The sequence below is a fragment of the Arvicola amphibius genome, chromosome 1 (assembly GCF_903992535.2).
Source record: "Arvicola amphibius chromosome 1, mArvAmp1.2, whole genome shotgun sequence".
Taxonomy (NCBI): Eukaryota; Metazoa; Chordata; class Mammalia; order Rodentia; family Cricetidae; genus Arvicola; species Arvicola amphibius.
Genome location: NC_052047.1, coordinates 25,179,626 through 25,202,562, shown reverse-complemented (window position 1 = coordinate 25,202,562; position 22,937 = coordinate 25,179,626). Strand labels below are relative to the sequence as shown.

The window sequence follows — 22,937 nt, the reverse complement described above, 5'->3', positions numbered from 1 at the left end:
TGAACTCCTTTCTCCCTGAGTTTCTTTTTTATTCCAGCAACAAGAAAGGAAATTAAGATAGAGAAGCTACCAAAATCAGTCATGGAGGACAACATTAAAGTTCCAATTAGTTAAGGTCCTTGGTTGCTCTTACCATTAAGGTTCTTATCAGTCTCCAACAGCAGCCACAGACTGCCTGTGGCAAACACAGAGTAAGTCCTCTTAGGATTTGCTCTTGTGTATTTTTCCACAGGGCACACTGGTCTTCTGATCCCTAGGTAAACAAGTAGCACCACTGTCACAGATCACTCAAACAGGAACAAGCTCTGAGCTCCTTCTCCATCTCTGGAAGAAAACTGTCAATGAGTGCAACCGGATAACAAGGACCATCCACACCTTATTTGAAGTCATATAAGCTAGACTAGCTCTGTGAACACTTTGTGAGTATTTTGATAACCTCAGCAATATGTCCATAGTTGATACTGGAAAGATAAAAGAAAGTAAATCAAATCAGAATAACTAATAAAAAACCTGTTAAATTATCAAGGAAGACAAGAGCTAGGAAGAAAAAAGATAAGAATATACCAAAAATCCAAAAACAATTATCCAAATGACATTAATAATCTTTACATATTAATAACTTAAATGTTGATGAGTTTGAACAGTTCACTTCTCTGTTGGAAAACATAGGAGCAAAATTAATCATAAAATAAAGAGCTACCCATAAAAGACTTGTAAAATTATAAAATAAAACTCATATTTGCGACTCATAAAAGACTCCATCGCTGTTAAGAAATTGTACAGATTGATGTTGGGTGCATGATTAAGTTATCCAATGCAAATAAAAAGGAGGGGGTGTAGCTACACCTTTATTAGTCAAAATGTACAGTAAGTAAAAGAAGGTAAAATAGAATATTATTTAATGATAAAGAAGTAAATTCATCAGAAAGATTTATCTACTCATCTATATTATATAAGAACTCAATACCATATACATCTAAATACATAAATAGACTATTAACAAGACTGTAAGGAGATGTAGACATAAATGTAATGTAAGTTAAGGATTTTTTTATTTTTATTGAGCTCTACATTTTCTTTACTCCCATCCCTGCTTCTCCCCTCCCCTACAACCTTCTTCCAAGGTCCCCATGCCCCCAGTTTACATCTTGTCTTTTTCTACTTCCCATGTAGATTAGATTTATGTATGTTTCTCTTGGGGTCCTCGTTGTTGTCTAGGTTCTCTGGGATTGTGATTTGCGGGCTGGTTTCCTTTGCTTTATGTTTAAAAACCATCTGTGAGTGAGTACATGTGATAATTGTCTTTCTGAGTCTGGGTTACCTCATTTAAAATGATGTTTTCTAGCTCCGTCCATTTTCCTGCAAAATTCAAGATATCATTATTTTTTTTATGCTGTGTAATACTCCACTGTGTAAATGTATCACATTTTTCTTATCCATTCTTTGGTTGAGGGGCATTTAGGTTGTTTCCAGGTTCTGACTATGACAAACAATGCTGCTATGAACATAGTTGAGTACATGTCCTTGTGGCATGATTTAGCATCCTTTGGATATATACCCAAAAGTAGTATTACTGGGTCTCGAGGAAGGTTGTTTCCTAATTTTCTGAGAAATCGTCACACTGTCATCCAAAGGGGCTGTACCAGCTTGCATTCCCACCAGCAATGCAGAAGTGTTCTCTTTACCCCACATCCTCTCCAGCATAAGCTGTCATCAGTGTTTTTTATCTTGGCCATTCTCACAGGTGTAAGATGGAAACTCAGAGTTGTTTTGATTTGCATTTCTCTGATGACTCAGGATGTTGAACATTTTCTTAAGTGTCTTTCAGCCATTTTAGATTTCTCTGTTGAGAGTCCTCTGTTTAGGTCCTTTTTTATTGGATTATTTGTTCTTTTGATGACCAATTTCTTGAGTTCTTTGTATATTTTGGTAAGTGAAAGATTTTAATATCTTACTTTAAACAATGAGTAAATAATTCACACACAATATCAATAAATAATGTACTTGAAAAATACACAGAGAGGGAGAAGCAGGGGAGGGAGCAGAGAAAATGTAGAGCTCAATAAAAATCAAAAAAGAAAAATACACAGAGAAAAAATTAACATAGGAAAAGCATCCCATCTGACATCAATAGAATATACATTCTAATTATTAAATAATGCACACAGGGCATTATTTAAGTTAGATCACATATTGAGTCACAGAAAGCTGTTCAAGGAATATAACAATAAATTCACTCCTAGAGACATTCTGCTATACCAATTGATTAGTATTTTGCTCAGCCACCATCAGAGAACTTCTTCTTGCAGTAGATGGGAAGCAATGCAGAGACCCACAACTAGACAACGTGCTGAATGCTAGAATCTTTGGGACACTCTGCCTAAGCAGGATATATTCATCAAACTCAGTGTTCATTGAGCTATCTGAAAGGGGAGGTTGAAGGATTGTAGGAGCCAGAAGCAGGATTCCAAGGAAACAGTGTCTTCCTGACACAACAGGAAGAAGGCACATATGAAATGTACTCACAGAAATTGTGACATCATGTATGTACACAGCCTGCCCATGTTCAGGCCAGACTGTGGGGCACAACAGTGACTTGGGGAAGTGGATAGGACCTCATATCACCAACTAAGAATCTATTACCAACTGACATCCTCTAGAAAAGGGAAATTTTGGTATTCTCCAATGGAGTCATAGTGACCATAGGTAAGGACATGCTCCATGCCTGCCTAGCTATATATGGTCAACAGTAAGTCAACACAATGGTATTTTGTCTCCTATTGGTCAGTTTGGGTATTTTTTGTCTTAGTAGTCTTTCGTTTGTGTATTTTGGTTTCCAAGTTTGCATTTGTATGAATTTTGTTGTGTGCATGTGAGTTTTCTTGTGCCTATTCTTTGCTTTTTAAATTATATTTTAGTTATAGTTTATTTTTGTGATGCTCAGACAGCCAAGTCAGTTTCAGGCCCATGACAAGGGTAGTAGATCAGAGTCAATTGCCCCCCCAGGTTCTCCCGGCAGAAGAAATCTATATGTAACCCTCATTTGGCTGTCAGTGGAAGGGAATGGGAAACAGACTGTCTTTCTGACTCACAGTCCCCTGTTTGTGGTTTTTAACATTTCCTCCTTCAAGATCAATATACCTAATTCATAAAATAAATGTCATTTGGAAAGGGAAGGTGGTTGGTACAGAAGGAAGTCGGTTTGTCATGCTGTCACTTCACGGAGGACTCAAGCTTCATTTGTGTCCTGCTCTTCACCAACCACAAGTTTAGGATTTCCTTCTTTTTCTGTCTTATATTTACAAGTTTGCAAAGCTCAGATTTTGGGATACTGGCCTAATCTAGAGATGTGGCCATACCCAGAAAACTCCGTTTTCATACATCATCTAATTGATAACTTCTACTGATTAGAGACTTCTGTGTCAGATGATATGGGATTTACCTCTGTATGCTGTGATTATAATTAATAAATAGAGAAACTGCTTTGGACTTATAGCAGGGCAGAACTTAGGTAGGTGGGAAGACAGAACTGAATGCTGGGAGATAGGAGACGACGTATCAGAGAGAAGCCATGGCACCCCTGGAGACAGATGCTGATTGGAACTTTAGCTTGTAAGCCACAGCCATATGGTGATATGCAGATTGATAGAAATGTGTTAAATTAATATGTAAGAGTTAGCCAATAAGAAGCTAGAGCTAATGGGCCAAGCAGTGATTTAAATAATACAGTTTCTGTGTGATTATTTTGGGGCTAAGTGGCTGGCAACTAACAAGCGGGCCCCCTCCTCACTACATTAGATGTGAATGTGAGCTCTCTAGTGTTTGCTTTTACTCTGCTTCTGTCCATTGCTAGAGAAATGTCATTACTACACCATGTTTTTAAGATCTGGTCATTAATCGATATATGGATAGTGTCCTTTGACATAAAAACTCTCACCCTACAAATACCAGGATTTTTTTTTCAATTAGGCCACAAACCAGCTCTCAAATTGTGATATAGAGACTTAAAATTAATTATAAATTCTTGGCCCAGCTTAGGCACATTTATGGCTATCATTTTTTAGCTTAATTAATTTGTTTCTCTTTTTACTTTTCTTTTTGTATATCTTACTTTCACTGCTTCTCATGAAGCATTTCTCATCCTCTCCTCCATCTCATCTTTGCCTCTCTTCCCTGTCTTGTTTCTTCCTCCTAGTTATTCTCCTCTCTCCCTTCCAGCCCTTCCTATCCTTTTCTCTGCCTAACTATCAGCCGTTCAGTTTTTTGTTTTTTTTAATTAGAGCAATCAGGTGCCTTCGGCAACTAAGGTGAAACAGATGCAATATACCTTTACATTATTAAACACACATCCTTACATTGTTAAACAAATGCAGCACAAATAAAAGTAACACACCTTTACACAGTGAAATTAATATTCTGCAACATAAACATATGTAACATATCTTTGCCTAGTTGAAATAATATTCTACAAGACTCATAGAAGATGATTAGTGGGCTTGGGTACATGAATATTACACAATGAAAATAGGTTTGCACCATGTTTGCAAAGCTGCAAGTGTTTTGCAGCTAATTACTGTATTATTCTATCCATTCTGCTATTTAGGATATCATTTTCATATATCATCATTTTAAAAAAAATCAGATACTCCAATACAGGTGATAACCATCTTCTTTAGAGTTAAGTATCTATTTCCCCAGTTCAGGTTAAATTATGTCTACAAATAAATGAAGGCGGTGGTCCAGAAAAAAATTTAGTTACTGATTTAGATGGGGAAGTAAAGTAGGCAATCTCAGCCATGGAGCCAACTAACAGAACTGAGATACATGCTCTAATTTAGAAATTTCACTTTTAGCACATTACTTTTACAAAAAAGATTGACCTAGGAGTACAGCTTCTGGCAAAAGGAACATTTGGCATTTATAGCAGCAATTTGGAAAGGATGCTTTGGAAACATTTCAGAGCTCTCCATGTCTTGTAAAGGAAAGCCCTGCTCGTCACACCAGTAACACACTTTCACTAGGGAGTCTGTAAATCTTCAAGGTTTAACATCCATGAGGCATTTACTTATGTACAGAATCTTCCCAGTCTATGAATCTTCTCAACATTCTCATTTATATGTTTTGAAACATTTACATGTTTTGGACATCAAGAGCAGGCCAGTAAACAGCATCAGTTCATGGCATCTGCATCAGTTCCTGCCCCCAGGATCCTGCACTATTTGAGTTCCTACCCTGACTTCCTTCAATGATGGATAGCAATGTAGAAGTGTAAGCTAAATAAACTGTTTCCTCCCCAACTTGTATTTGGTCATGGTGTTTCATTGCAACAATAGTAAGCTTAACTTGGATAATTCCATGACATTCTTAATACAGAAATCCTAATTTTGACTTATCAAATATTCCCTGAGGAACTACGGCTCCACCCTGTGTGCAAAGTGTGATAGTCTGATTAAATAGTACCCCAAGGGTCATGACAGGGTCAGGGGTGCAATTCAGAAACAATTGAGGTAGCCAGACTTCACTGGTGAAAGTGATATTCGACACCTTTCTTTGCATTTGACATTTCAGAAGCTATGTAGCAACTGAAGGCTGCTGTATCATTAACAAGTGGGTTTGTTAAATTACCTCATCTTCCTACTTTACCCAGATTAATTGGTATCATGGACTCTGACTGCTTCCTGTGATAAAAAAGGACAAGTCTCCTGTTTCTTCCAGCTTTAAAACTGGTAAATTTTAAAAGGCTGTTAAGCTTCTTATAGACAATGAGAACATATGGTGAACCTTGATATTGAAAGAAAAAGATTCAGACAACATGGGATAGAGTATTTCCAGTGCTTTCTTCCAAAATCCAGAAGCGCCTGTGCAAAGGTAGTGAGGGCAGGAGGTGAGGCAAAGGAGGAACAGATGGTAGGAACTCATAATTAGAGGGGCTCCACTATTGAGCCTGTGAGAAACTCCTTTAGCTATGCCCCCAGCTGCCAAATCTTGCTACTAAAAGAAGTATGTGAGCATAATTGATATATCTCTTCTGTTTGATAAGTAGCTCATTACTGGCTACCCTAACTCACATCTAGTACTCATCAGGCATTAATTATCTCTTACTAACGCTTTCTCTTTTCTTGACCTGTAGACAATGCACAGTTTTCGTTGCCATCCAAACATCTTTTAAATTTCTATGTCTTCTTTTATTCTATTATGTCCATTAATCTTCCCTTTCCCCATCTTACCCCAACTCTCAGACTCTGGCTATAAAGCTGTGTCTTTTTTTAAAGTCTCATCTATCATTACCAGAAAAAGAAATATATCCCTCCACTGAACTCTCTTTTGCACTTGTAATGTTTCTGATATATTAATATTTTACCTTATACTTTAACTGTCTTATATATCTTATCTGTGTTCTCAAAATTTTCAACTGTTTCATTGTATTATAAAATTATTTTATTAGTCTAGTTATACTTTATGTGCTGCCAATAGATAACATCATGATAAAAATAATAGAGATTTTTCAAGTTATACTTTTTGTTTAGTACTTTTTTTCACTACACAGAAATACTGTATAATGATATTCTAAAGTGAGTATTTGACTATTATTGATTAAATAAGCAGTTAAAGAGTATTTATTGATTAAAGAAGTAGCTTAAATGGAGGTAATTATATAATCATTCTTCAATATGCCAATTAATCATTTAATCGAAGAAAGACAAATTATGACATTTGTAGATATCACAGAGAAATAATGTAGAAAAATATTTTTAACAATCGTGCAATATTGATAGCATTTTATGATTATTTAAACTTACATGTGATAAAATCAAAGTCAACAAGCAATGCACTGGTTGTTCAAAATCATAGTTTATAAGTCTGACCAACCTGGTAGAACCTGGTCTAAAAATTCCCTATCTTTGAAGTTCTCAAATAAAACCTCAATAGGAGATAATGACAGGAGAGCTAGTGAAGAAAGGTCTTCCTGGCTCATTTGTCAATGGAATGATTGATTAATTCATGTTAGAAATATTTTTGAGTCCTACTTATGTACTGTCCAAAGTTGTTATGTATCAATGAATGGAGTTACATATGGGTAAAAACTAGTTACTGAATATGAGAATCTCATTTAATCTCTAGACAAATGCAAGGGCAAGAGCAAGGGACCTTTTCCAGTCTTTCCATTTTACTGAAGTTTTGTGGATCTACAGCTTTCTTTTAGCCAACTTACTGGTGAGTATTTGTATGGCCACCATTAACTGTAAGACTGCAGGGGGCAATTTTGTGTTATTCATGTTAATAATTAAGCAAATTAAAAATGCATTTATTGAAAGACGGAAGTATAGGCTGTTTGATGAGTGACTACTATGCCAACGACTTCCAATCCACCTTCACATGGCATCCTGAAGGACACTTCAGCTGTGAGAACTGTCAGAATCGAAACAGATTTATCTCAGTACTGAAAAAGCCCCCAACACACAGAGCACACAGTTGAAGCTCTTACCTGGCCTCTGTATTCTTCCCTTCTGTCTCCTCCATTAGTTTCCTTCAATTGCTCTATAACCACACAGAGAATATGGCCATTCTACTTACCTCAAAATTCTCTTTTGGAGTCAAATATTTCATGCATAATTTATGCATAAAAAATTTTCAGCATAATGAATGGAAAAATCAATGGCTGGGTGAGTACATAATATATATTAATTATGAGAGAAGGAAACTAAAAAACAAAATGGATGCAGAAATTAAGAAATCTATTGTAGTTTATGTAATAGCAACAGGCTAGGTAAGAGTTACATTTAATTGTTCAGGACACCGTGAGAATTATAGGAAAATAACTTTCAAGAGAGTAACAAACTCCCTTTTCAAGATGGAGGTTAAACAAGGAATTTTCTCCTTCCATGTATTATTCTTCACTTGGGGTGGGAGATTGGCATGGGAAGTGGCAAGAGCTAAAAGGAAGTCCTCTAAGGGAATGACAGCAACACTTTAGAGAATAGGAAACTAAGATGTATTCTTTTGAATGTTTGAGTTAACGCCTCTTAGTGACTACTTCACTGTCTTTTCAGCAAACCTAGAAGGACTTCGGCTTAAAAGAAAACCTTAGAAATAGGACCAAACAGATAAGATGTGCTGATCCTTAGCAGTAAGCTTTTGAATTTTAAATACTGTGAATTTTAAGATGAACTTAATTAAGCCAATGTAGCAGTGTTCCTCAGGTCTTCCTCATTAGCCCATGAGGCCTTCATCATTGCTAATTGCCTTGAACAGAAGCAATGATTACAAAATGAAATGCTAGCTGTTGTAAGGAAATTTGGTTTCTTAAATATCAACAGTTGAACAATGTAAATAAATTAGAATAAAGTGACTCACATCTTCTATCTCATCTACTGTAGTTTGGGGAAACAATAAACAACACAAATAGAAAGAAATGATTAACGAAGAGTGTAGCTTGCCCGAGGATCAGAAAAGCAAAACAGTCACACAGGCCAATCTTACAGACCAGGCAGCAATAACCCACACCTTTAATCCCAGCAGCCACACTAGCTTGTTGTATAAACCAGGCAGTAGTGTTGGATGCCCTTAATCCCAGAACTAGAGAGGATTAAAAATTGTGAGGAGACAACTCTCAGTCTCAGTCTCATTCTGACTGAGATTTCTGGAAGCAGTATCGCCATTTTCAGACTGAGGTAGAGGTAAGAGCCTGTGGCTGGCTGTTTTTGCTTTTCTAACCTTCAGGTTGAACTCCATTTCCTGTCTCTGAGTTTTTATTTAAGTGTGCTTCAGAAGAGTGATGGAAATATTACATAAATGTGTGTATCTATATGAAATAAACTCACATAAGCATACTCGAATCAAACACTGCAACCTATTGCTTGACTAATTAATCTTTTTAGTTAATTATTCCATTTCCAAAAAAAAAAAAAGAGAGATCTCAGTAGCTTCTGAATCAATATGAAAAGTGCATTACGGGAAATTAGAAGAGACTGTGAAAAGCAAGTGTTAGAGGCCATCAACTGAAACAAATGTGGTTATTTAAAGCATTTATGAATATACCCTTGATGGCAATTAATATTAGAAATGATTTCAGCCAGTACATAGGGGAAATCTGGTACCCAACAATTTATTCCGTCTATAAATGAACAATAATTCAACATTTTCAGAAAGGTACTGCTACAATTGTTTCTGAACTCAGATACAAATTTATTTTGAGGACTGTTGTAAAGATTTTATGTTTAACAAACCGAGAGGCATCTTTATGGATGTAATTAGGACTTTTAAGAAATAAATTCCCATACCTTTTTATGAGCTCCCTGATAACATAGTTTAATAATCTAGAATTAATGAAATGTCTATGTTCCAAGCTTCTCAGATGTTTATCTTAATCCAGGGATGTATTTTAGGAGGAGTGAGCAAAAGCACTGAAGAAAATCCACCCACTTTTCTTTCTACTGATGTCTTGTATGTATAATTATGTTGTAAGGAAAGATGGCTTGTTGGTTCCTGGCTGCTCTGCCCCAAAATAATCACACAGGAACTATATTTTTTTAATCACTGCTTGGCCCATTAGCTCTAGCTTTTTATTTGCTAACTCTTACATCTTAATTTAGCCCATCTCTATTAATCTGTGCATCACCTTGAAGTTGTGGCCTAACAGTTTCTTTATTCACCAATGGTAATCACAACATACAAAGGGGAATCCCACATCATAATTATGTAATTGTTCATTGACAATAAACAAAGGAGTACAGTTCTAAATTACAAGTTTATACATTACCTAAAGTTTTCCTTTGATGTAGGATTCTTTATGGAATGAAAAAACAAATGACTCGGTGATTAGCTTTTGGGAAAGGATTGGGTAAAACATACCTGTTCTAAAAGAGGTCAAAGTAAATGAAAATCATGATATTATATACCTTTCATGTGTAAGAAAAAACCACTAATTTTCTTACTACAAGTAGATAACAGTAGTCTCAAAAAGCAGCGACTATTTATGGTATTTGAAGGAAATACTGGATTTTAGAAAATTTCCCTATTAGAAAGTAGTGAAAGACAGAACCTAGTAAAGGATTCTGGGTAATTTTTTATTTAATTGGACACCTAATAGCTAAAAATACTCTAATAATGATTCATTATATTATCTGAGACTGTATTCTCAGGGCGTTTTGCTTTTATATAACACACATATAACTGAAATAGATAAATAAAGACTGAAATAGATAAATATGAAATGGCACCATAGTTAGATGAGGCACAGTTTATGCTGACTCAAATGCACAGGCTTGCTCTCATGGTTATAACACAGAACACATGTGCTGCCAGATGTGTGAGATCCTAATGGTGTGCCCCTCTAAAGAACTGTAGAAAGGTCTTTCAGATTGACAGCAAAGCTACCATCTAATCCAGATGTCTCGGCTGACACACACACACACACACACACACACACACACACACACACACAGAGAGAGAGAGAGAGAGAGAGAGAGAGAGAGAGACTTCTATGCACACATTGTGTGTGAAATGATGTATTTATGGTAACTAATATATGAATCCAATCTCTCCGCATAAGTGGAAAGATTATGAAGAAAACGAGATACACACACACACACACACACACACACACACACACATCGGTATGTACATGTGTGCCATGCATGCATACCAGGATACTACTTAGTGGTTTAAAAATGAACAGGAATGGAATCCTCTCACTTATATCAAAATGGCCATAGTTGCTTTAATAGAAATAAGTTAAACATAGAAAGTAGAAAAATATTTGTGTTTTACTAATTTATGAATTTTAAAGGGCATTGATCTGAATGACAGATAATGATTGTAAGAGGCTAAACGTAGCAAAAAGAAATGGTATATAAAAGAGTAGTTGCCTTTGTTCATTGTATTTTGTATGTCTTTGTTGAACTGAACACCATTGATATATATAATTAGCAAGTATCAATCAAAACTAAAATAAAAAGGACAATAAGAATATATTATTGCCAGTTTCCTGTTATGTATCTATAACTAAAATTACTATTAATCTATCCATCTGAATGAATGTTGCTAAAGATGATCTAGGAGAAACCCACACAGGAACTGCAAACATAATTATTCTTCCCTCTTCATTGTAAATCAGAAAAAAATGTGCTGTTATATGTTTTATAAAGGTCTATGTTAGTGGTGATTGAAATAAGCTTAAGACAAATTATTGAAGATTTCTGTAATTAAAACACCCAGGGACAGAGCTAGCTTCAGGATTCAGATGGAAGAACCTTTCTATATTATCTTGTTTTCCTTGGCTTCTAATTCTTTGTTATGCAGTTTCTTGCCATACATTGCAAATCTAGCTTTAAGTAGCTTTAGAAATCTACTTAGCAGAACAGCAATAGAGTGTGACAAGGTCTCTTCAACAGTATTTTCTAAACAGTTTCTACATACTCCTAAGTTTTTGTTTTACTGACAAGTTAGTTTATTAACTGTTATGACCAGAGGAATGGTTTGTAAGGGTTCTTACCTAGTATACTAACACAAGACTGATGCATTCCTTAGTGAATCTCTACAGCAATGGTTCTCAACCTTCCTGATGCTGTGTCCATTTAATACAGTTCTTCACGTTGTGGTGACCCTCAATTTTAGGCAGAGACTTCTCGTTTGTTCCCTGGCAACTCAGACCAAAATAATCACATAGAAACTATATTAATTACAACACTGTTCAGCCAATGACTCAGGCATATTTCTAGCTGGCTCTTACATCTTGAATTAACCAACTTCTATTAATCTGTGTATTGTCACGAGGCTGTGGCTTACCGGGTAAAGTTCTGGCTTGCATTATTCTCCTTTAGCAGTTACATGGCATCTCAGTAAACCTCTGGAGTCAGCTGAAGACCTAAGATTATAAATGTAATAGCATAATGAGATACAGGATTCTCTGCTTATTTGATTTTTATGCCCTCAAATAATTCAGGACAAGAATACAATTTAAGCTCCTTCTATGTAAAAATAGACATCAAACAAACTACTAATTTGCTAATAATCCATCTCTTCTATTTATTATGTTCCTTTCCTCGATAATAATATTAAATGTAAAAAGTCAAGTTAGTGTGCTATTATGATAATTAACAACCGTCTACCGCAGACTGAAGATAAAGAGTTAAATGTTACCACCAGTGGTCTTCAGTGACTATGACTGAGTTGCCTTCTTTTGTGCTAATTACCCTTCCATATACACAAATAACATTGTATTGAACTGCAGGAATGTTTTGATTGGAGTTGTTTTATAATTCAATATGTTTAAACTAACTTTTATAGTTTACAAAGTCATAGGACATGGTCATTTAGATTTTTATGTTAGAAAAATGAAATTAATTTTGCTAGTGTGTGAGTATGCTTAGGTTAGGGATAATTTGAGCATATTTTATTTGCCCAATCTCATCCAATAGATTTTGTTATTAAGACTTTAAAGACTTTACAATACATGCAAAGGTTTTAGAAAATATATCATGTCATTTTTTTTTGGAGAACTTATCCATGAGTCAAATAACTACTTATCCTATTTCTGGGCTATTGTTTCTATTTATTTTGATTTATAAAAGAAAATGTATTTGTGTGTGTGTGTGTGTGTGTTTGTGTGTGTGTGCGTGTGAGAGAGAGAGCATGTGTGTGTTCTTCAGCTTAAAACTTTGTTAAAATGCAATTAATTTCAACATAGTAGATTCATGTACATTGTAACTTTTTATAAACATATAAAGAAATGATTACCTAACAATAATTTTCTCATAGAATTACTTAAAATATAATTTTAACACTTGACTACTTTATACCAATTTAAAGCTGAACATTTAAAGCACTAAAAGTTTTGACTTTTTGTGGTTTATTTTTTTTTTGAAATGAGAAAGAAGGAGGGAGGGAGAAAGGACAGAAGGAAGGAAGGAAGAGAGAGTGAAAGAGAGAGAATGAATGAAAATAAAGTCAGTTAGATAGGGAGATGGGGAGGTTCTGGAGGAGTTGAGGGCAGAGGACATGAGATAAAATATATTTTATCAAAAAAATTTAAATGAAAATTTAAATTTAAATTTTCCTAAAATAATTATTCATAAACATTGTTTTAATTTTTTTAAATTATCTGTTAGTGTACTAAACAATTGGTTTTTAGGACTTTTCATACAAACTGATCTATACTTTGATCATATCCATCCCTACTAGTACCTCCCTAGATTCTCCCTTACCTCTTGCTAGCCCACTTCACTTCATCCCTCCAAATTGTCTCTCTGCTTATACTGCCATATATAAATTGCATGAAAATTTAAATCTTGATTTTGTGTATGAAAGAATACCTAGTACTTTGTCTTTCCCCTTTTCCCTCTCTCTCATCCCCCCTCTCCTCTTCTAGAGCTCGTTCTCCCTCACTGTCCCCTTCTACTTTCCCGTGGCTTATATATACCTTTAAGTCTAGTATCCACACATGTGAGAAGACGTGATATTTGTTGGTCTGAATCTGACCTAAACTGCTTATCATGTTTCTCTCTAGCTCTCTCCATTTTTCTGTAAATGGTACAAGTTTATAGTTTGTTGTAATCAAATAAAATTTCATGTTGCATTTACACTGCATTTTCTAAATTCATTAGTTGATGAACGGGATGCTTGCATTGCAGCCTTATTCACAACTGCCAACATAAAAGGTCAGCCTACATGAGCACGAGACATTTTTAAACTGTCTATGTGTTGGGGAGATGCAACAACCCATACATGGGGCTTAGATGACACTAGGGGAGTTAGTTCTCTTCCATCCACAGGGAACTTTGGGATCAAACTCACATTGCCAGGCTTAGCAGCAAGTGTTTTTACTCACTGAGCCACCCCACTGGTTCAGAAAAAAAAAAAAAAAAGACTTTAACTGTCTCAGTAAACTAACATTGTCTTAAGTAGCAATATGGAAATTAACTGGCACGCCTATTTAAATGTTAATGCACATGAATAATTATTTTGGAGTAGAATTCTTTAAATAAACTCCCCTCTCAGGCTTTTTCAAAACCTGTTTTAAACTCAGGAGATAATAAATAATTTCCTTATGTTTCTCCAAATAGGGAAAAAATCTTTTTTCAGACATTTGTTTTGGATTGAAATGTGATTTTCAATTTATCAAGGTACACATTCTGAGCTATAATTGCATTGATTCTTCTCCTCTTTGAGCTGGATTCACTTTTCTTGCTATTTTATTAGACCAGACACTTTTGTGTGCTTCTTTAAGTCAGGACCACGAGGGGTGCGTCCATTCACGCAGACAATGGGACTGATCTAATGGGAGCTCACCAAGGCCAACTGGACTGAGATGGAAGGAGCATGTGATCAAACTGGACTCTCTTAACGTGGCTGCAGAGGAGGGCTGACTGAGAAGCCAAGGACAATGGCACTGGGTTTTGATTCTACTGTATGTACTGGCTTTGTGAGAACCTAGTTTGTTTGGATCCTCATCTTCCTAGACCTGGATGGGTGGGGGAGGAACTTGGACTTCCCACAGGGCAGGGAAACCTGACTGCTCCTTGGACTGGAGAGGGAGGGAGAGTGGAAATGGGAGGAGGGGAGGAGGTGAAAATTTGTAAAATTATATAGTTTAATAAAAAATAAATTAAAAAATTAAATCTCATTACAATGAAAAAAAAATCAATGACCAGTCTCAACTATTCTTCAAAAACACAGTGTGCTTTATTTCCTTCTCAAGATCCTCACGTGACTGATTTAGTGTATGTTCATGACTTCTCCAAACAATTCTGGAACCATAGCCCAGTTCCTTCCCACAGGACCTAACTAGTCCACCACACCAGGCCAGTCATCTCCATGGCTTTCTGAGAAAAGCCCTTACTCTCTGCTCCTGCCAATTATCAAAGTCCCACCATTCAGGGGTGGCTAGCTGCGGTGTGTTACTGCTTAAATTTTTCTCCCTCAAATTATCTTTGATCATGGATATTTTAAGACACATTTTTTTTTAATCAAAGTGCATCCTGTAATCACATACCATAATACCACAAGTCACTTCTGAGGACAAAGTAACGAAACTGATAAAGGTACCAAGCCAGATGGATGAACGATAGGGCTTATCGCATCTGTTTCCTGATACTCTAAGAATTCACCTGCTAGGCACTCCTGCATCATTGAAGTTTAGCATTATATTTACATTACATTATATTTATATTACATTATAATGTACTTGAGGAAACTTCCTGAGGCAAACACAAAAGACTTGAGATAATAGCTCCAAACTAAATAGTTGGGCTTACAGATCTTTGAAAATTGTGCTTCACCAGTAAAAGACAACAGGAACATCTATTAATGTATAATTTGATGATTCTTTGAATGTCCTTATGACTCCTCAGACTCAAATGAGTGTACTTGATAGTTTCATTGCTTCTAAAAGTTAGGTAACTGCATGAAATACAAATGACTAAGAAAATATTTTTCTAGATTAATCCAATTTTATATTTCTCTTGATATTTTGAAGAAATAGATGATAAACCTTTTATCAGCATCTCTAGTTTGCTCCCCATAGAGTTTAATCTTATTGACACAAGAAATTCATTTCTTTCCCGGCACCATGGCGCTGTGCGAGCAGGTTGCTGGCGGGAGCTCTCTTCTCTGGCCTCGCGTGTTGCTTTTTGGGGACTCCATCGCCCAGTTTTCTTTCCAGCCGGGTGGATGGGGCGCATTGCTGGCTGACCGACTTGTCAGAAAATGTGACGTTCAGAATCGTGGATTTTCAGGTTACAATACCAGATGGGTCAAGGTTATCCTCCGGAGATTAATTAGGAAAGAGAGCAGCAAGGAAAACCCAGTGGCAGTTACCATCTTCTTTGGTGCCAATGACTCTTCTCTCAAAGGTGAGAACCCCAAGCAGCACGTCCCACTGGATGAGTAAGGCGCGAACTTGCAGGACGTGGTGCAGTACCTGTCGTCTGTGGGCATCCTCCAGGAGCAAGTCATGCTCATCACCCCGCCCCCGCTGCAGGAAGCAGCCTGGGAGAAGGAATGCATCCTGAAAGGTGGAAACTAAATCACCTGAACTCAGTTGTAGGCGAATATGCTAATGCATATCTACAAGCAGCCAGAGACTGTGGGGCGGATGTCCTCGACCTGTGGACCCTGATGCAGAAGGACAACCAGGACTTCTCATCCTATCTATCAGATGGCCTGCATTTATCACCAATGGGAAACGAGTTTCTATTCTTAAACCTCTGGCGGCTGCTGGACAAGAAACTCTCCTCTCTGCCATGGCTGCTTCTCTACTGGAAGGACGTGGAGGAAGCAAAGCCCGAGCTGAGTCTGCTGGGGGACCGAGACCATTAGTCAGCCTGGGAAACCTTCCCAGGTGGTAATTCACAAGAGTTCCAAGAATCCCTGTTCATGTACATAATCTCAAGTTGGTAATTCACAAACATCTAGAAGCTAATTAAACATTTTTTCAAGATAAAAAGAAGAAAAAAATAAATTCATTTCTTCCTTTGCCTTTCCATTCTAGAAAGAATTTCATTTTTTCTTGATTTTTAACTTTGTTTCCTAAATAACCAAACTTTTTGTTAATATGTTATTTTGGAAGATTTTCTTTTTAAAATATAGTATTTGATAATAATGTACAAATGCCACTTGCTTTATTTCCAAGATTCCTTGAGGAAAAATCCCTCAATGAATATATATGCTAGATTTATTCTGGAAAAAAAATACCAAATGGCTGAGGTACTGTGTTCAGAATGATCACTCTATTGTATACACTTGGCTAGGTCATCATGATTCCATCATATAGGATGAAGTTCTCATTCTCCTTCTGCTCCCACACTCTTCCAGGTTCATCTGCTTCCTTCCCGTTCTCTCCTATCAAATTCATTTCCATCACTTGTCCTCTAACTACCGTCACGGTTCACTTGTCAAGTTGCACGAAATTACCATCATTTCTGTAAAAATGCTTATTTATAGTATTCCTAAGTCCTAGTAGCTGCTCTCTCTCCTTCCTTTTGGTTGACTGGACTTCTAAGTCTTCCTATGAGGGGTAGATGCCAAGATGTGGTCCCAAGAGGAGCAGCACTCACATTACCTGGGAACATGTTAGAAGTGCAGAATTCTTAGACCCTGTTCACAGCTGCTGTACCCTCAGCGTCATTCTCCTCCTACTCATCTCTCTGAAGAACGGCATGTACATTAGCATTTTATCAGTTCTTCCAGGTGTTTCTGATGAGGCAGAAAGCAGAGGAAAAGTATTATGAAACTCCAGTGATAAGCAGCCCATAAAAATCCAGTGACAAAAATCCATCCCATGTTCATAGCAGCATTATTTGTAATACCCAGAACTTGGAAACAACCTAGATACTCCTCAATCAAAGAATGGGCAAAGAAAATGTGGCACATTTACACATTAGAGTACTACTCAGCAGTAAAGAACAATGACATCTTGAAATTTGCATGCAAATGGATGGAATTAAAAACACCATCTTAAGTCAGGTAATCTAGACCCCAAAAGATGGATATGGTATGTACTCAGTCATAAGTGGATACTAGCTATAAATAAAGGATATTGAGCCTGTAGTTCATGATCCTAGAGAAGCTAAGTAATAAGGTGAACCATATATATATATATATATATATATATATATATATATATATATATATATATAGAGAGAGAGAGAGAGAGAGAGAGAGAGAGAGAGAGTGAGAGATATCCAACTGGAAAGTTGAAACAGACAAGATCGCCTGACAAAATTAGGAGCAATAGTAGCCCAACCATAGTCAACTATAGCTTCAGTTCTTGTAGGGTTGTCCATGGCTGTTAGTTCCACTTTACAGCTCACATTCTTTTTCTGTTCAACTCTGATAATTTTTCCTCCCTTTTTATTTTTATTTATTTAACATTTTTTATGTCCAAGAATCAGGAGGTTAAGACAGTAACATCTCAAGTTTGAGGTCAGCCTGTCACAAATCAGAAAAGTCAACTAAACAAGCCTTTATACATGAAGCCTCTCCTCAATTTCTTATCTCAGAGACGACAATAGAAAGTAATACCATTTTCGTATAATTCCTTTAAAAGACTATAATTTTAATGGTAGGCTTTTAAAGGCAGAAAAATTCTGAATTCATGCAAGCCTGTGCTTCATAGTGAGCTCCAGGTTGTCCTAAACCTTATCTAAAAAACCCCAAAACACTAAATAAATGGATGGATAGATATATAGATAGGTATATAATAAAAATATATATGACGCAATAGTAGATAGATAGATGACAAACAGATAAGTAAATAAATCAGGTTGTTAAATTGGTAAATTTGTATTCTTTTTATTACATTAGTAATACGAGATTAGTAATATGTGATTGTTGAGGTTTTGGATACTCTTGCCAGGAAATATTTCTTTTGATAACATCATTCTCTGTTCTTCAAATATGTGTCTGAAAGAAAGAAAGTGAAAATATTCAGACTTCAGGAGATATTTATTCTGTCCTTTTTTTAAGCCTTAGTGTGAAAATTAGAATTACATGAACTCATTAGAAAGAAGCAATTATCTAACAAGTCCCAAATTAATACACCATAATGTAAGTGTTGATTTCCTGTGCTTAGTTTTAAAGGACATTGTCCTGTAAACTTTTTATTGTCTTGGGAAGGAGTGACAAAATATTGCCACAGGGTACATTTTTTAAAACGTTCTTTTGTTGTTTATATAAAGTACAATTTTAAGATAACAAAAGAATTATGTTTTGTCAAAATAAAAATAAAGACAAGATTAAATATTGAAAGCACTGTGTGTCTCTCCTAGCTCCAGAGCAGGGAGATGATGGCCTTTGGTAAACTGCTCCTCCATAGGGCACTGTGCTCATTTACAGGACAGTTTGAAACAGATCTGGGAACTTTCCTCTCTTGTCAGCACTTCACACCTCCATGGTCACTCTGACTACAGTTGTGACTAACTCAGCCTCTCTACAAATTCCTCCTGCTGAGTTTTGTGGAGGTTTCTGTGAACAAACTCCGTATCCTCGGGTTTCCCCAAATGAGTTCCTTCAACAGTCATTGAAATACCTGTCACTGTGTTTCCACATCTGTGTATATCTTTCATTAGGTAATACTGTCCCAGCATAAACTCCATTGAGAATTTCCCTTCTGCTGCTGTATCACTCTGGGTTCCTATTGCTGAGGTAAAACTCCATGCCAAAATATAACTTGGGTGAGGAAAATGTTTATTATTTCAGTTCACAATTATTATGCCACACTCCATCACTGAGGGAAGATAGACAGGGAAACAGAGATGGGAACTGATGCAGTTGCCATGGAGGAACACCACTGACAGCTCCCCAAAGATTCCTTAGTCCAGCTGCCCAGCAGTGGCACCACCCACAATAGGCTGGGCCCTTCTGTACCAACCATTAATCTTAATTATGCACCAAAAGGGGATTTGGTGGTAACATTTTCTCAATTGAGGTTTTTTTTTTTTATCCTCCAGATTATTAGCATGTGTCAAGTTGCCATAAAATGTGCTATCATATTCACAATGGTGTTTCATTAGATAAATGTTATTATTGTTAACACATTCCTATTTGATTGTTCAAGCAGGAAGCTTATTTCTGAAGAATGGCATGAAGATATATCCTCTGGTATGTGGACTGCGGGCTTTCAGAGTAAAGGAAAGCAGGTATTTTCAGTTGAGTCATTTTTCAACAGGGTAAGTTAGAGTCTTCACTTAAAAGTAGGACTTCTTGAAATTAGAAGTGATGACAGAATGCTTGTATTCCCAGTGCATAACTGTTGCTTGAAACTAGAATTAGCTGACCCTTGAAGGAAGCCTTATGTAATCTGCTTCTTCACAATGTACACCATTACTTCCCATGTTTCTTAGTTGGACATATGTCTTATTTACCATCTTATAATTAATCCCCTTTCATTTATTGAAATTTACTCCTGGGCCTTGTAGACATTTTAATGTCAAGCTTTTACCCAAGCCTCATTCCCCACTGCTTCTTGTTCATATCATACTGTTCTTATCTCCTAAGCTATAGCCTCAGTAACTTTATCTTTGAATGTCCAAACTACATTGATGTATTTTTGCTGTTTTTTTTAAAAATGTATTATACTTCTAGCTAACTGTTTTCTAAACAATTATTTATTAAATAGTTCAATAGAGCAGAGGAAAGCAATGTATTAAAAAAGACAAATAGAAAAGAATAGGGATCCAAGTGGAATTTCATTTACTACTCTGCACTATGGAACTCTTAGAAACAGAAACAGCCTGTAGAATTTTGCACTTATTGAACCACTATTTTTATGAATTCTTAAGGAAACAGGGTTAGGGATTGTCTAATATAACTCATTATTTCACAGGTGAGAGCCTTTAGTTTGAGAGAGTAAGGTATGGCTTCCTATGCTTATATTTGCCATAAGACTTACTTCCATTCTGATGACCTCCATTCTACACTCTTCAGTGCAGGCCCACTGTTCTTTTTTCTCCCATTTACAAGCTACGTTGACAGAAGCCTTACTTGGCTCTCTAACCTAATTGGACAGGTGCCAGCTATTTTAACAATATTCTACCTAACAAAGGGGAAGAGTTATTTCCAGTTAGTGTGGTTCTGAAGGGTTACTTATATAATCAAAAAACATTTCGACTGTCTGAAGGTATTAAAAAGGGCACAGGCCCTGTCCTTGAATCATATGCTACCCTATCCAATTCTGAGGGTTATAGCTTTCTTGAGGTTATGTAGCCATGAACATATTGATTTATTGTTTACTATTACTTAATGTATTTTTTTATTAAATAAATTTTGGAGATCTTGAATTTTCCTTTTCTTCAGATTAGGGGCTTTGAATCAATTGTCTCCTCCTAATAAAACATACAATATAACATATAGAGGATAGTATATTAAGGGTACATCTTAAACAGAAGACTCGGCATTCAAACAACACGTAATCTGTAAATGATGTCAGAATTTGCACTAAGCAACAAAATCCTGTTCTCTTTTGGGAAGCAGGTGTTTTACGAACTATATCAGAGAACAAGTAACATGTTCCTTATCAAGTCGTTTCTTTCTAAATGTGGTTCCCTCTCTCTAGCAGTTAGGATGATCAATAGAAAGGCCGTGTCATTTCTCTTGGGAGGAAGAAGCCAGGATCAGGGCAGTTCTTCCCTGAGAAGGCACTCTTCCTGGCTGGGTTGCTATCTGTACCACAAATGATGACTTGTTTCTGGAGTGGTTTTGTAGCAAGGATGAGGTCTTTGCTCCCTTTAGCAGTCTGTATCAACCCCCATGCCTGCCCCGGAGAATGTGCTGGGACATACATATCGCAGAGTGGGTGCTACTTTATTATTTACTTCTCCCAAAGAGAATCATTGATCAAATTCAGCATAACTGTATTGGGATTTATTACTACCTTTTTATTTTTTTTTAAGTGAGGATTAATGATTGAGGAAACGTTTGCTTAACTATCAGATACACACACACACACACACACACACACACACACACACACACACACACACAACGTGCTTGCTTTATTATGCCAAACGTCTGTTATTTCTTGAATGCACTGCTTTAAAAATATCCTAGAGCAGAGAGTTCCAAACTTCTGCCAAATGTTTTGGGTTTGGTTGCAGGGTCTTCTCTGTTGTTTCCCTTCCTTTCTTCTTTCTATTTCTTTCCCTTCTTCCTTTTCTTCTCTTTCTCTCACTTCTTTTATTCAAGTAGATCATAATGTTTTTAATGATTAAACCAATTTCTGAAGATTATAAATTAATTATGGTAATGTATCTAGTGTATATAATCTAGTTTATAAATACTGTAAGACTTTATGGGGCTGGAGAGATGGCTCAGAGGTTAAGAGCATTGCCTGCTCTTTCAAAGGTCCTGAGTTCAATTCCCAGCAACCACATGGTGGCTCACAACCATCTACAATGGGGTCTGGTGCCCTCTTCTGGCCTGCAGCCATACACACAGACACAATGTTGTATACATAATAAATAAATTAATAAATAAATAAATAAAATATAAATACTGTAAGACTTTAGCAAGAGAGAGAAAAAATATTTTCCACAAGAAAAAAAAGGAACTAGTGGCCTGGAGAACCTCACTTTTTCTTGCAAATTGAGCTCATTCATCTGGGCAATCCTAATCCCTGTACTAAGAAAATGAGCTGGATCCTTCCTGTACTTTAGGCTTTATATGTATCTTAGCACACAGTGGGTCTTGAATTCATCTTGCTTTTTAGGAAACTGTCCTTAATGTATCAAATATGAGACAGTAAAACCAGTTAAAACTGCTTAGCCTCGTTGTCAATTCTCAGTTAAATTGTTGGGCTAGGCAAATTGAAATTCTCAGAAACCGTGCCTTACCTGTATTCAGTATTCTACAAGGCTAATTGTGTATTGGAAGAGTCCTCCTACTTCTATCACTCAAAAACAAATTCTCAAGCCTGTCATACAATGTAACAAATGGATAAAAAGAGTTTTTAAGACTCCAGATTTTGTGTACCCACTCACACACTGCAGTAAAAATACTCATGCCAAGGCCTAGAAATCTACACTTGAAGTGCCCTCACTGATAAAGATACACAGATGGTTTGAAACCCACTGCCACCCACTCTTCTAATTCATCTCATCTAGTTTCCTAATAATTTCTGCCAACGGTATTCTGTAGTATGTTTTCCCACAGTATGCTGCCTGGTAAAATGTATTTCTTTTCTCACTTTACTCTCTTGTTAAGTTTCTTGCTGCATGCTAAACAAATGGATTACAGGACATTTTTCTTGTGACGCTCTTGTGTAAGCAAAAACCAATGGTCAAACTTTCTGTCTTTAATTTCTTTGGAATTAAAAATGATGCTTCAGACTCTGGGTATGATGTGTGTGGCAGATGTAATATGTTTTCTGAATTCTCTCATTTTTTTCTTTATAGTTTATAAAATGCATTGATCTGAGTATATCAGTCCCATCTGTGTACATG

At 36.3% G+C, this 22,937-nt stretch overlaps 1 pseudogene; it reads left to right on the top strand.

Annotated features, from left to right (window-relative positions):
• The first annotated feature begins 15,565 nt into the window (after window positions 1-15,565).
• On the top strand, window positions 15,566-16,317 carry LOC119805856 (annotated as a pseudogene).
• Window positions 16,318-22,937: the final 6,620 nt, after the last annotated feature.